The sequence below is a fragment of the Triticum urartu genome, chromosome 2 (genome assembly GCF_003073215.2).
Source record: "Triticum urartu cultivar G1812 chromosome 2, Tu2.1, whole genome shotgun sequence".
NCBI lineage: Eukaryota > Viridiplantae > Streptophyta > Magnoliopsida > Poales > Poaceae > Triticum > Triticum urartu.
In genome coordinates this window covers 52,048,939-52,062,994 of record NC_053023.1, presented here as the reverse complement: position 1 = coordinate 52,062,994, position 14,056 = coordinate 52,048,939, and the positions used below count along the sequence as shown (strand labels likewise).

The 14,056-nt window shown below is 49.3% G+C and overlaps 1 pseudogene; it reads left to right on the top strand.

The window, feature by feature from the left end:
• Positions 1-5,954: 5,954 nt before the first annotated feature.
• The window catches only part of LOC125534981, a 34,120-nt pseudogene continuing 26,018 nt past the window's right edge, over positions 5,955-14,056 (top strand).

The following is a 14,056-nucleotide window of genomic DNA, read 5'->3' as shown; positions in this document are numbered from 1 at the left end:
GGTGGTTTCGTACCCTACCATAATCTCTTCGTTTGTTCTCCGCTATTAGTGACTTTGGAGTGACTCTTTGTTGCATGTTGAGGGATAGTTAATTATGTGATCCAATTATGTTATTATTGTTGAGAGGACTTGCACTAGTGAAAGTATGAACCCTAGGCCTTGTTTCAACGCATTGCAATAATGTTTGTGCTCACTTTTACCACTTGTTATCTTGCTGTTTTATATTTTCAGATTACAAAAACCTTTATCTACCATCCATATACCACTTGTATCACCATCTCTTCGCCGAACTAGTGCACATATACAATTTACCATTGTATTGGGTGTGTTGGGGACACAAGAGACTCTTTCTTATTTGGTTGCAGGGTTGCTTGAGAGAGACCATCTTCATCCTACGCCTCCTACGGATTGATAAACCTTAGGTAATCCACTTGAGAGAAATTTTCTACTGTCCTACAAACCTCTGCACTTGGAGGCCCAACAACGTCTACAAGAAGAAGGTTGTGTAGTAGACATCAGTACATGCTGAAGGAACTTGGCATACAAAGTAAGCAGGCTCCTTGTTTGTGGTGTGACAATCTTGGTGCCACGTATCTCTCTGCAAATCAAGTGTTCCATGCCAGAACAAAACATATAGAGATAGATTTTCATTTTGTCAGAGAAAGAGTTGCTCAGAAGCAACTTGACATTCGCTTTATGCATTACAAATATCAACTTGCAGATGGATTTACAAAGCCTTTGCCTACAAGAAGTTTCGAAGACTTTAAGCATAATCTCAACTTGATGAAGTTGTGATTAAGGGAGGGTGTTAAACTTCAGATATCAAGTCTGCCGCATGCATACAATGTACCGTACGTATCCAATGTACTCGGGCGGACTTGTAGCATATCTTAGCGAGAGTCTTCGGTTAGAGGCTAGGAGATGTTTATCTTCTGTAACCATATCTCCTCCTAGCTTGATCTCCAAGTTGTAATCCTAACTGTATGTGTTATCAGGACTCGCACCCCTGCCTATAATATACGCAGCGTCCCCTCGATACGAGGTAAGACGTTTTCCGCTTCATATAATTTGAACAGACGAACTTGAGGAGGATCGGAGCCCGTAAGATTGACTTGAAGAAGGAGCGCCGCCATCCGTCCAAACGTCGTCCCTACAAAGACTAAAACTCTACCTATCTACTAGCGGAAGCCGAGACACTAGGGTTCTCCTCCCCGCCACCGGCCACCGGAGCGGCAGGCAGGGAGGGGGGAGGAGTAGGGGTGGACTAACGAGCAGCTCGGCCCGTTAAGCTCGCGCTTGTTAAGGCTCGGCTCGTTAAGATTAACGAGCAGAAAACCCTGCTCGGCTCGGCCCGTTAAGCTCATGAGCGCTCACGAGCACTCATTAACAGATTATAGTGTGTTACGATATACATGATGAATGTGTAGGTATGGTTTTCAAGATGAAATATGGTGACTACAAAAAGAAATGAAGTAGTTTGTTGCCTCATATGGCGATTAGATTAAATAGATGGGCTGAGGAGCTACAAAAAGTTTGTCACGCGAGATGAAAATATGCATTGTGTTGTTACTAACGAGCTTAACGAGCTACTCGTGAAACTCGTTAGCTCGCTCGTTAATCTTAACGAGCTAAAATCAATGATTGACTATGTTCATTAAGAAGCGAGCTACGAACTTAACGAGCCGAACTATCGAGCGCTCATTAAGCTCGCGAGCTACGAGCTTTTGGTCCAGCCCTAGGGAGGAGAATCCATGGGCTCGCCCACGGAGATCGAAGGGCGAGAGGCTTTCCAAAGTCGCCTTGGGAGAGAGTAAAGAAAAGTCATCCAGAGATTTGGGCTCAATTTATGGTTATTGAATTTGTGCAAACGTTGCTATAAATTAGCAAAAAAAAGGACCTGTATATCCAGCGGGACGTCAGATTTTAGGCATGGCCAAATAAACTTCTTTTATGCAATTTATGTTCGCCGAGGATGTCAAGTCTAGTTGGTAAGCAAGGCAAATCCACCTCGGTTTATTTTTTTACCAGGAAGTTATTATGCTTGCAAACTTAATTTCCATCCTCTCGCCCATATAAATTGTCATGAAAAATGTTCGATTTGCCATGTCTAAAACTCTAACATCAGATTCTTTAGCCTTTTCGGAAAATAAAAGGCGGGCCAAACATACAATCTAAAATTCAGGTTCGATATATCTTACCTTCTTTTCTATGTCCTTGCTCCTCACCCAACCTTTGTTGTTTTCATTTTTGCTAATTTCACTCGCTCTTTTTAAAATCGTATTAATTGGCCCACATTCGACTGGCTTACTAAATAAAACCAGGTTTCTTTGTTAAGTCAGTGGCTAATGATTCAATTGGCGACTTAAGTCCATTTTTATGCTTAATAACATTAACAATAATATTGCAGGTAAATCATGATGATTATATACAAAAATGTGTGCTCTCATTGTAACACATAGTCAATTATCTATTATTAATAGATAAAATGTATGGACATAGAAAATAACGACAATTTTTCTAGGTTGAATGCAATACAAAACACAAAACAAACCCTTAAGTTTTCTTTCATTTTCTCCTTTTTTCTTTTGTGACCCAGCCTGTCCACGTTCTTTGCAAGTATGGGCCAAACTACAGCGCATATACTATATGCCGCCTATGGCAGCATATATATAACTGCCCATGTCGCTCGGGCATGGGTCGTGGCCCGGTAGCAACTTTTTTCGGGGTAGCACCTTTTTCTCCTTTCCTATTATGTCTATTTTTATTTTTATTTTATAAATTACGTGGAACACATTTTTAAATTACATGAATATTTAAAATCTAGAGTGAAAACTTTTAAAATTACGTGACACCATTTTAAATTTGTGAACACTTTTAATCTTAAATTACACATCTTCTAGAATTACATTAACATTTTATAAATGTGTGAACGGTTTTTAAAACTACATGGAAAAAAATCTTCAAAAAAGGCGTCAAAACATTAAAATCACAAAGCCTTTTTATGACATGGACATTTTTAAAAATATGTATACACATTTAAAAGAAGATGTGAACACTTCTATAAAAAATAATGAACGCATATTAAATGGATGACGTTGGCACATACCAAAGTCCAGTGGCTACAATCTAATCGTTTCAAAAACAGAAAGTCCATTGGCTATAAACAGTTTCATCGAGCGATTCTTGGATGAGGTTGAATTATCAAAGTCGAAGAAGAATACGCCTGCTGCGACCATTCCAACAAGGCAACAAGACGGCGCTAAGATCAATGTTGATGCACCCGCAGAAAGATCAATGTTGATGCAGTATTGAGCAAAACAAAGATAGGGCAGCCATGGTGGCGGTTGCCGGCGAAGGCACGGGGTGCTATATCTATATGTGTGTGTCGGTGTCGGGTGGCTTACTCTAGGACTTCTACTCCGAAGACTCTTAAACTGATGGCATCCATAGAAGTGCTGGCACGACCTGAATATTCAGCAAACTATGGTGGCAAGAGAAATTGCCTCAAGGTGATAAATACTTTCCCGAAGAACCTGGAGCCTTTTTTAGGTTGCGGTCACGGAGGAGATCAAAGCTTAGTCTAATGAATTCTAAGCTATTAGTTTTAGCCATGAAAAAGTGAAGTTCTAATGTAGAAGCTCATATACTAGCGAAGAGTATATTAGAACTTCACTTTTGTAGAGCACTGTGATTCGAACGTGTGATGGGCACTTTGACATACACAGGCGCTTCAATCCTCGATTGGATTGCCGACGACGACATCACATTGTTGCCTGTAAGAACTTCTGTAGCTCCCAGCCTCCCACGATCAAGTGCCGTGAGCAGAGCACTGTGATTCGAACGTGTATAAACGAGAAGCCATCAGTAGCTGGAGCAGATCGCTACTGCCGTACTAAAGTTCAGATTCTTCAGAATTTTAAAAAGGCGTCCATCTTCGGACGCCATTTGGCACTTGCTCCTTGCAGTTCAGAGTGCTAAGCCAAGCCAGAACGGCTACAATTTATTGATCGACGTCAGCGGAGGCTGCCGGCCTAATTAGATGCCGAACTAATGATTGAGATTGACTTATTTTGATGTTAAAAAAAGGAGATTGAATAATTTTGGAGCATGACTTGCTAAAATCAGTAGTTAAAATCACTGCACAATCAATCTCGAAAAGAAAAGAAAAGAAAATCACTGGATAAGCCATGTGTGACCGCCAACTCGATAGGGTTCTACAAACATGTTGATCGGCGAAAGAGTTGCGCCTGAATCTCTATCTGATTCAATATATTATGAAAAGGTCCGCTTAGATTTGATTGACCAATATCGGCAGCCCCCTCGTACACCCTCGCGTCGCCTCCCCGGGCGACGCCAGGGGCCGAAAAAACCAGCGCTGCCGGCGAGGTCCGCGGTGGCGGTGGGCCCGATGCCAAAGCGCTAGGGCGGGCGGATCTGCAGCGGGATCCCCTTGAGGCGGCACGGGTGCCTCTTGTGGTGCGTCCGTGGGCAGCAGGTAGGGCAGTGCCCCTAGCCTGTGCAGCGGCAGCCAACGGTCCAGGGCGGTGATTGGCTTCCCTGCGTGTATGGATGGTGGCAGCACTCGATGGATGACACGGTGGACGGCTCTGCCTAGGGATGGGTCACGGCGGCCGCAGATCTGGCGTCCTGTACAGATCCGCCGCGACGTGGTCTTGGCCAGCTGGCGGCGCGTGGAGGGGTCGGTGAGGGGACGGAGGATCTCTGCCGGAGTACCAGCGGTGGCATACGTCTTCATGGCGAGGCTCCGCACAGTTCTAGCCAGCCGCGAGATCAGGACGACGCGGCTTTCGGTGAAAATCATGCCAAACTGCGGTCTTGGCGGATGATGGCGGCGTCTTTGACGTCATTTTCTTCTCGAGGCATCGTCGTTGCAGGTCCTATCAACTCGATCGGGATGTTCCGGAGGAAACCTTAGATCTGGGTTTATTGGATAGGACGATGGCAGCGCCTTCGGTGTCGTTCTCCCTCCTGGAGGCATCATTTTGGAGCAAGTGCTGACTGGAGGGGACACAAGGAGGAGTGGTGTTACATCTACCGCAAGTCGATGGCGGATCTCGGCGGCATGCGCTGCGGAGTTTTGGCGACGGGCGCGTGTGGATGGATACGTGCAGGATGGTGGCGTTGTCTGGCGCTATGGTGGCGTCAACGACAGGCCAGGCAAGGTCGATGCGTCAGTTCCTGCTCTGAAGATGGACCGGTGGAAGATGGTGGCGACAACCTCTGAGAGTGCGTCGTTCCGGTGTGTGACCCAGTCCTGGTATGTGGCTGGGCTGGGGCATCCGGCTTTAGATGTTAGGCTTTGGTGTGATGTCTTTTTGTGTTTGGCTCGGACATTCGGCACCCCTTCATCAAGGGGATAGGAGTAGCAACAAGTGTTGCCTATACGGTGACTTCAGAGTTATTGATGTATTACTTTGTATGATTTTTGTAAATAATTAATAAAATGGCTGCATGCATCGTCCAGATGAAGAGGCCGAGGGTATATTCTCCTTTTCGAAATAAAAAATCCAAGCCGGCCAAAAACTGTTCATGCAACAGATAAGAAACATGCGTCCTTCAAAGAAGCACTTGTTAAAATCTTAATCGCGCAATTTAATCTACTCCGTATTAATTTTTTATCAGAATTTACCATTACATCTTCTTTGTATTTAGTGCATGGTGCTCCTAGCCTCGATATGATCATGGATGCGACGGAGGAACGTAGGTCCCATGCGGAGTGCCGCCCGGCCGGCTTCATAGGAGGGTTCGCAATAGTGCAAAAATGTATTCCTGGGAGGAACCGGACGAGTTGACAACTTTTCCCCAGGCCTGGAGCTGCAGGCGCTCCCTTCCTCGTCGCTCTTTCGTGCTGTCCCGCCGCCTGCTCGGCATTCGCAGGGGCCACCTGCTCCTCGCCACATCTACACGCAGGCGGCAGCAAGGGCCGGGCTTCCATGAGCAGGACGGCAGCGGCCTTGTGGCGGCGTCGCCCGGCGGCGAAGGGAGGCGTGGAGCCGGAGGCCGCTGGAATTCCTCGGACGCTGCAGCTCGGCGCCATGATCCTCGTCTTGTGCCTCCTGAACATCTACTTCAATATTTACAACAGGCCGGTCAGTACTAATCTCCATTTTTCTCCTTCTCCTTTGGGAATCGTTTCTTGAATTCCCATATGCATGTGACTGATGATGATGCTACACATGTTCAGAGAGTATTTCCCTTCCCATACACCATCACCACCTTCCACTTCGCATTCGGCTCCTTCTTCATCACTCTCATGTGGCTGCTAAACCTTCATCCCAAGCCAAGGCTCTCCCTTCAACAGGTGACACAAGGATAAACACTGACCTTTCCAATTTATAGAACGATAGAAAGAGAAGAATTGGCGGAATATGATGGATGTCGTTGTATTGAGCCTCTCGGTCGGTTTATACGTAGTAGATGGCTTGGAGGGCAAGAAGCATTCCCTAGAGATAAGACATGAGATTATTATATGCTATCAAATACATGAGATTATTATACGCCAGGGGCCCCAACCCTAGCGCCGCCAGCACCTCCCCCTCCACCCCCTCCTGCCGCCGCTGCCGCCGGCGTGGGCCGCGGTGGCAGCGGGCCCGGTGCCAAAGGTCCTGGGCGGGGGGAGGCGGCGGATCCCATCTGAGGCGGCGGGCGCAGCCCTTCTCATGAGATCCAACGGCGGCGGCTAGGACGGAGTATCCGTGCTGTGCGGCGGGGGCCCGAGCACCATCGCCGGCGGAGCGGCGGCCCTGCATGGACGGCGGCGGTGGCAGTGCCCCATCCGGCGAGGTGGGCTGTCCTGCTCGTGATGGTGACGACCGCTACTGCGGATCCAACGCTCCGTTTGGATCCGTCGCGGGGAGGCCTTTCGTCGACCGGCGGCGCATGGAGGGACCGGTGAGGAGATGCCGGATCTCCGCCGGAGTACCGACGGCAACATACGTCTTCGTGGCGAGGTTCCGCTCGGTTCCAGCCAGCCACGAGGTCGGGAAGACGTGGCTTCCGATGAAAATCATGCCAGACTGTGGTCTTGGCGGACGATGGCGGCGTCTCAGACGTCGTTTCCTTCTGGAGGCATCGTCGTTGCAGGTCTCATCAACCTGATCGGGATGTTCCGGGGGAAACCCTAGATCTGGGTCTACCGGATCGGACGATGACGGTTGCTATCTGTTGGGGAACGTAGTAATTTCAAAATTTTCCTACGCACACACAAGATCATGGTGATGCATAGCAACGAGAGGGGAGAGTGTTGTCTATGTACCCTCGTAGACCGGCAACGGAAGCGTTGACACAACGTAGAGGAAGTAGTCGTACGTCTTCCTGATCCGACCGGTCCAAGTACCGAACGTACGGCACCTCCGAGTTCTGCACACGTTCAACTCGGTGACGTCCCTCGAGCTCCGATCCAGCCGAGTGTTGAGGGATAGTTTCGTCAGCACGACGGCGTGATGACAGTGATGATGTTCTACCGACGCAGGGCTTCGCCTAAGCACCGCTACGATATGACCGAGGTGGAATATGGTGGAAGGGGGCACCGCACACGGCTAAGGAATGATCACGAAGATCAACTTGTGTGTCATGGGGTGCCCCCTGCCCCCGTATATAAAGGAGGGAGGGGGGAGGTGCGGCCGGCCCCTAGGGGTGCGCCTGGAGGAGTCCTACTCCCACTGGGAGTAGGACTCCCCCCTCTTGCCTTGTTGGAGAAGGAAAGGGGAAGGGGGAAAGAGGAAAGGGGGCGCTGCCCCCTTTCCTTGTCCTATTCGGACTAGGGGGGGAGGGGGCGCGCGGCCTGCCCTGGCCAGCCCTCCTCTTTTCCCTTAGGGCCCATGTGGGCCCATTAACCCCCGGGGGGGTTCCGGTAACCCCCCGGTACTCCGGTAAAATCCCGATTTCACCCGGAACGATTCCGATATCCAAATATAGGCTTCCAATATATCAATCTTTATGTCTCGACCATTTCGAGACTCCCCGTCATGTCCGTGATCACATCCGGGACTCCGAACAACCTTCGGTACATCAAAACATAAAAACCCTGATTACGATCGTCACTGAACTTTAAGCGTGCGGACCCTACCGGTTCGAGAACTATGTAGACATGACCGAGACACATCTCCGGTCAATAACCAATAGCGGAACCTGGATGCTCATATTGGCTCCTACATATTCTACGAAGATCTTTATCGGTCAAACCGCATAACAACATACGTTGTTCCCTTTGTCATCGGTATGTTACTTGCCCGAGATTCGATCATCGGTATCTCAATACATAGTTCAATCTCGTTACCAGCAAGTCTCTTTACTCGTTCCGTAATACATCATCCCGCAACTAACTTATTAGTTGCAGTGCTTGCAAGGCTTGAGTGATGTGTATTACCGAGAGGGCCCTGAGATACCTCTCCGACAATCGGAGTGACAAATCCTAATCTCGAAATACGCCAACCCAACAAGTACCTTCAGCGACACCTGTAGAGCACCTTTATAATCAGCCAGTTACGTTGTGACGTTTGGTAGCAAACAAAGTGTTCCTCCGGTAAACGGGAGTTGCATAATCTCATAGTCATAGGAACATGTATAAGTTATGAAGAAAGCAATGGCAACAAACTAAACAATCAAGTGCTAAGCTAACGGAATGGGTCAAGTCAATCACATCATTCTCCTAATGATGTGATCCCGTTAATCAAATGACAACTCATGTCTATGGTTAGGAAACATAATCATCTTTGATCAACAAGCTAGTCAAGTAGAGGCATACTTGTGACACTCTGTTTGTCGATTTATTCACACATGTATTATGTTTCCGGTTAATACAATTCTAGCATGAATAATAAACATTTATCATGATATAAGGAAATAAATAATAACTTTATTATTCCCTCTGGGGCATATTTCCTTCAGTCTCCCACTTGCACTAGAGTCAATAATCTAGATTAAACAGTAATGATTCTAACAGCCATGGAGCCTTGGTGCTGATCACGTTTTGCTCATGGAAGAGGCTTAGTCAGCGGGTCTGCAACATTCAGTTCTGTATGTATCGTGCAAATTTCTATGTTTCCCACTTGGTCTAAATCCCGAATGGAATTGAAGAGTCTCTTGATGTGCTTGGTTCTCTTGTGAAATCTGGATTCCTTCGCCAAGGCAATTGCACCAGTATTGTCACAAAAGATTTTCATTGGACCCGATGCACTAGGTATGACACCTAGATCGGATATGAACTCCTTCATCTAGACTCGTTCATTTGCTGCTTCCGAAGCAGCTATGTACTCCGCTTCACATGTAGATCCCGCCACGACGCTTTGTTTAGAACTGCACCAACTGACAGCTCCACCGTTCAATTTAAACACGTATCCAGTTTGCGATTTAGAATCGTCTGGATCAGTGTCAAAGCTTGCATCTACGTAACCATTTACGATGAGCTCTTTGTCACCTCCATATACGAGAAACATATCCTTAGTCCTTTTCAGGTACTTCAGGATGTTCTTGACCGCTGTCCAGTGATCCACACATGGATTACTTTGGTACCTCCCTGCTAGACTTATAGCAAGGCACACATCAGGTCTGGTACACAGCATTGCATACATGATAGAGCCTATGGCTGAAGCATAGGGAACATCTTTCATTTTCTCTCTATCTTCTGCGGTGGTCGGACATTGAGTCTTACTCAACTTCACACCTTGTAACACAGGCAAGAACCCTTTCTTTGCTTGATCCATTTTGAACTTCTTGAAAACTTTGTCAAGGTATGTGCTTTGTGAAAGTCCAATTAAGCGTCTTGATCTATCTCTATATATCTTAATGCCCAATATGTAAGCAGTTTCACCGAGGTCTTTCATTGAAAAACTCTTATTCAAGTATACCTTCATGCTATCCAGAAATTCTATATCATTTCCAATTAGTAATATGTCATCCACATATAATATCAGAAATGCTACAGAGCTCCCACTCACTTTCTTGTAAATACAGGTGTCGGTGTCAAAACCGGCGGATCTCGGTAGGGGGTCCCGAACTATGCGTCTAGGCCGAATGGTAACAGGAGGCAAGGGACACGAAGTTTTACCCAGGTTCGGGCCCTCTTGATGGAGGTAAAACCCTACGTCCTGCTCGATTGATATTGATGATATGGGTGTTACAAGAGTAGATCTACAACGAGATCAGAGAGGCTAAACCCTAGAAGCTAGCCTATGGTATGATTGTATGTTATGATTGTTGTCCCACGGACTAAAACTCTTCGGTTTATATAGACACCGGAGAGGGTTAGGGTTACACAAGGTCGGTTACAAAGGAGGAGATATCCATATACGTATTTCCTACCTTGCCTTCCACGCCAAGTAGAGTCCCATCCGGACACGAGAAGAAGTCTTCAATCTTGTATCTTCATAGTCTAACAGTCCGGCCAATGGAGATAGTCCGGCTGTCCAGAGACCCCCTAGTACAGGACTCCCTCAGTAGCCCCTGAACCAGGCTTCAATGACGATGAGTCCGGCGCGCAGTTGTCTTCGGCATTGCAAGGCGGGTTCCTTCTCCGAATACATCACAGAAGAATTTGAATACGAGGATAGTGTCCGACCCTGCAAAATAAGTTCCACATTCCACCATAGAGAGAATAATGCTTTCGCAGATCTAATCCGCTAGCTTGCTTTGGCAAAATGACGTTATGTCATGGCCCGGTGATTATTCGAACCGTTTCTTTTAACCAGCCCCGCACATAAAGCGAGGCAGTTTTTTGACACGTCTTGTCAAAGCAGAGATCGTGTCCCCTTATTACATGATTCTCATCAATACGGGCGTGAGTAACCCAACCGCGCCATCAATTGCGGCGCTTGGGGAATAAGCGAGTTTTACTAGGCAAGTGGGGACGTTTAATTTTGTCCGCCCATATAAAGGGATAAGGATTCACCTTTCTATCCACGCCTTCTTCCTCCTCTGCTCATCCGCTCCCGTATACTCGAGCTCTAGCGCCCAAGTCCTCACTTCCATCTCAACCTTCTCCAACCATGTCCGGAGCGGGAGGCAAGTGGATGGTCTCCTTCGTCACGGAAGGAGACATCAAGAAACTGAGGAGAGCCGGATACCTGAACGACGACATCGCGCACCGGCTCCCAGATGAGGGACAACTCATCCCCACCCCGAGCCCCATGACAGGGTGGTATTCCTCACCCATTTCCTCCGCGGACTAGGATTCCCTCTCCATCCCTTCGTCCGGGGGCTCATGTTTTATTACGGTCTGGATTTCCATGATCTAGCCCCAAACTTCATCCTCAACATCTCGGTGTTTATCGTCGTGTGCGAGGCCTTCCTCCGCATCAAGCCCCACTTCGGCTTATGGCTGAAGACCTTCAATGTCAAGCCGAAGGTAGTGAGCACCCGCCAGGCGGAGTGCGGAGGCGCCATGGTGGGCAAGAGCACCAACATCACATGGCTCAAGGGCACCTTCGTGGACACCATAAAGGGGTGGCAATCGGGGTGGTTCTATATCACCGAGCCGCGCGACCCCGCATGGGTAGCGGCCCCCGAGTTTCGATCCGGCATCCCCATGCGGCTCACCTCCTGGAAAGAGAAGGGCCTGTCCTGGGATAATTCGAAAGAGCTGACCAGACTCCAGTCATGTATTCAGAACATGGTGGATAAGAAGCTCAAGCTTGTCAACATAGTGCAGGTTATGCTCGTTCGCCGGATACTCCCGTGCCAACAACGGGAGTTTACCTTGTGGTAGTTCAATCCGGCGCAACACCGAACTCTGAACAGGCTCTTCGACACGACTCATGAAAATGCCTGGAGGGTGCTGTTCAAGGGCGCCGCGGTCCCTCCCCCATTACTGAGGATCGCGGATTCAGCGCGAAGCACCACGCCAGTGCGGTAAGTTGTTTTACCTCTTACAGGATATTTGTTTTATATATATAGATTGGCTCTATGCGGGATCTAAACTCCAGTAATTTTGACATGACTGGCAGAAGATGGCCGGACAGATCGACTGTCCGGCTCCCTTGCCCGAAGGCCCCGCAGACGCTCTTCTGATGAAGATGCTGACTCCGGCCCCTTATAAGGTGCTGGAGAAGACCAAGAAAGCCAAGGGAGCTCGAAAGAGTTCCCGATGCCAGGCGTCGTCGGACTCACCGTCCGATGACTCTGCAGTGCACTCTTCCCCCGAAGACGAGGAAGAGGAAGAGGAGGCTCCCCCACCGACTAGGGGAGACAAGAAAAGGAAGGCAGCCCCAACTGGGGAGGCCGAAGGGTCCAAGAAGGGAAGGACGCTCCTTCCGGACAGCTCCACCGCCGCCGACAAAAGTGAAGATGAGTGGTTGCCCAGGGGCAAGCCCTAGGGGAGATCGTAAGTATTCAGATACCAAAGTAACCCATAGGATTCCTTTGTCGCATTTCTTTCCCAAACGCCGAACTCAATTGTGCAGGCCGCCCCAAGCCAATATCGAGGTATCCTCGGACGGCTCCCTGGGCGCGTCGGACATGGATAGCGATCCAGTCCCGACGGCCACCTCCCCTCATCCGGCCAACGACACGGAGGTGCTGTCTCAAGAGGCATCGGATCGGGGGGACAGTCCTGGAGGCGCCTCAAGGCGACCTTTCGGACTCCGGGAGCCAAGGGGACGGGGTCCCCGGAAGCTCTGAGTTTGGTGCTCAGCCGAACACCGCGCCGGACCCTCCAACGGATCCAAGCACAGGCAGGTGGTCCCCTTCTAAGGAGGGTGAGACACCAGTGCTAGTGACCTCTGTCCATCCAGAGGCGCCAGACACTATGTTGGAAGCACTTCGCAGCGCTTCCATCGAGGAGGAGCACCGCACTGTCATGAGTGCGGTGATCCAGAAGGTTCAGTCCACGAAGAGCGGATTGACTGAAGCCTGTACTAGCCTTCTAACAGGCTTTGAGGTAAGTATTTTAAAATGCAGTAGAAGTGTTACTACATAGACAGTAGCCCCTGATGCCGTGCTTGGTGTTCACAAAGAAAAGCCGAACAGAGGACCAAATAATATCGCAGGAGTCTAATTAAGTATGTCAATATGCATATGCAGGCTTCGCTGCTGGCGTCCGCCGCACTGACTGCGGAGGTCGCTGTACTGAAGCAGGCCCTCGAGGGGTCCCAGAAAGAGCTCGGCCTTGCTAAGAGGCAGCTCGAGGATAACAAGGGTAAGTGATACCCCGTCTATAGATGAGAAAAAGGACGCGATTGCTAAATGACAGGATCATTGTATGTTTGCCAGGGGCCACGACTGAGGTGGCGACCCTAAAGAAAGCGCTATCCCAGGCCAAAGAAAAGGCGGCTCAGGAGTGCACCGAGCGAGAGAGGCACGAGGCTCGGGTGGGCGAGGTGCAGCAAGAGCTCCAGGCTCTCGTGACCAAGCACGCGGCGTTGGAGCTTGACTTGAAGACGAGAGAGTCTGAGCTTGCCGCGGCCCGTGAGAGAGCGAAGAGTGCCAAGGCCGAGGCCCAGAAGGCCCTTCAGGAGATCGACGCGATGAAGAAGATAGAGACGGGTAAGGCTTTCTATATGCAAAGCAAGCATGTAAAGGTGAATTACCGATTACTTACCCGAATCCGGAGCTCTTCAGGAGCATTCGCAGATTTGCCCCACAGTGTGTCCGATGCCGCACTGTTCTACCAGGCCGAGGACGGAAGCTCGATGGAGAAGTTGTTCTGGTCTCAGTATGCTGAGGCCGAACATCCGGTGCCAATGAGCGACCAGCTGAAGCAGATGGCCGAGCTACATAAGGCGGCCGATCAGGCCATGAAGGGCTTCATAGTCCGGTTGTGGCATGGCGACGCCCTTCCGAACAGCTTCTTCGGCCTGGTGAGGCGGCTTGTGGATGCCTGCCCACGGCTGGAGGTCGTCAAGCGATCCGTCTGCATTGAAGGTGCACACCGGGCCTTCGCCCGTGTGAAAACGCAGTGGGTCAAGCTAGACGCCGCGAAGCTTATCAAGGAGGGCCCGCCGGAGGGCAAGGAGCACCGCCACCCCGAGATGTACTATGAGGCTGTTCTGACGGGCGCCCGTCTTATCGCGGATGAGTGTTCACAAAATGTAATATTTGA